At 38.7% G+C, this 1,224-nt stretch overlaps 1 non-coding gene across 1 annotated transcript; it reads left to right on the top strand.

The window, feature by feature from the left end:
* The first annotated feature begins 224 nt into the window (after positions 1–224).
* On the top strand, positions 225–280 carry LOC132887267 (U7 small nuclear RNA). Its single transcript, XR_009654803.1, has one exon. It is a non-coding gene; the product is annotated as a U7 small nuclear RNA (small nuclear RNA).
* The last annotated feature ends 944 nt before the right edge of the window (positions 281–1,224 follow it).

Here is a 1,224-nt window from a genome sequence, read left to right as displayed (position 1 = left end):
AAGGCCTTGCGTGCATTACTTTCGCAAGAATCTTTTACAAGTTTGTTGATGTAGAATTACTTTATGTAATTCCAATACTTGAAACTATCTATAATTAAATATTAAATTCATAATGTGTCAATGTTTAAACATTATTATTTACTGTTCTACGTGCAGTCAATCTACCGTCACTGAGTAATCTATCCGGTTTACTAAGGAATGACACACAGGAGAGCAAAAAGTTGGAAAATTTGCTCTTTTAGTATTTGTCTAGAAGGTTTCTTGTAAAAAAGAAGCCCATATAGTGGTTAATATCAGAAAAATTAGTGTGTTACTATAATAGCATGTTTGTGTGTGTATGAAAGAAGCATAAATAGTAAGTAAAATCAGGATACAATAGTTTACAAATCTCAAAAACTGATATTGTATTCACAATGGAACATAGACAACATATCAAATGTCAAAAGTGAAACATTTTGAAATTTCATGACAGCAACACATCTCAAAAAAGTTGGGACGGGGCAATAAGAGGCTGGAAAAGTTAAAGGTACAAAAAAGGAACAGCTGGAGGACCAAATTGCAACTCATTAGGTCAGTTGGCAATAGGTCATTAACATGACTGGGTATAAAAAGAGCATCTTGGAGTGGCAGCGGCTCTCAGAAGTAAAGATGGGAAGAGGATCACCAATCCCCCTAATTCTGCACTGACAAATAGTGGAGCAATATCAGAAAGGAGTTCGACAGTGTAAAATTGCAAAGAGTTTGAACATATCATCATCTACAGTGCATAATATCATCAAAAGATTCAGAGAATCTGGAAGAATCTCTGTGCGTAAGGGTCAAGGCCGGAAAACCATACTGGGTGCCCGTGATCTTCGGGCCCTTAGACGGCACTGCATCACATACAGGCATGCTTCTGTATTGGAAATCACAAAATGGGCTCAGGAATATTTCCAGAGAACATTATCTGTGAACACAATTCACCGTGCCATCCGCCGTTGCCAGCTAAAACTCTATAGTTCAAAGAAGAAGCCGTATCTAAACATGATCCAGAAGCGCAGACGTCTTCTCTGGGCCAAGGCTCATTTAAAATGGACTGTGGCAAAGTGGAAAACTGTTCTGTGGTCAGACGAATCAAAATGTGAAGTTCTTTATGGAAATCAGGGACGCCGTGTCATTCGGACTAAAGAGGAGAAGGACGACCCAAGTTGTTATCAGCGCTCAGTTCAGAAGCCTGCATCTCTG

This window comes from Neoarius graeffei, chromosome 5, assembly GCF_027579695.1.
Source record: "Neoarius graeffei isolate fNeoGra1 chromosome 5, fNeoGra1.pri, whole genome shotgun sequence".
Taxonomy (NCBI): domain Eukaryota; kingdom Metazoa; phylum Chordata; class Actinopteri; order Siluriformes; family Ariidae; genus Neoarius; species Neoarius graeffei.
The sequence above is the reverse complement of the archived record's forward strand: the minus strand, read 5'-3'. Positions and strand labels throughout refer to the sequence as shown.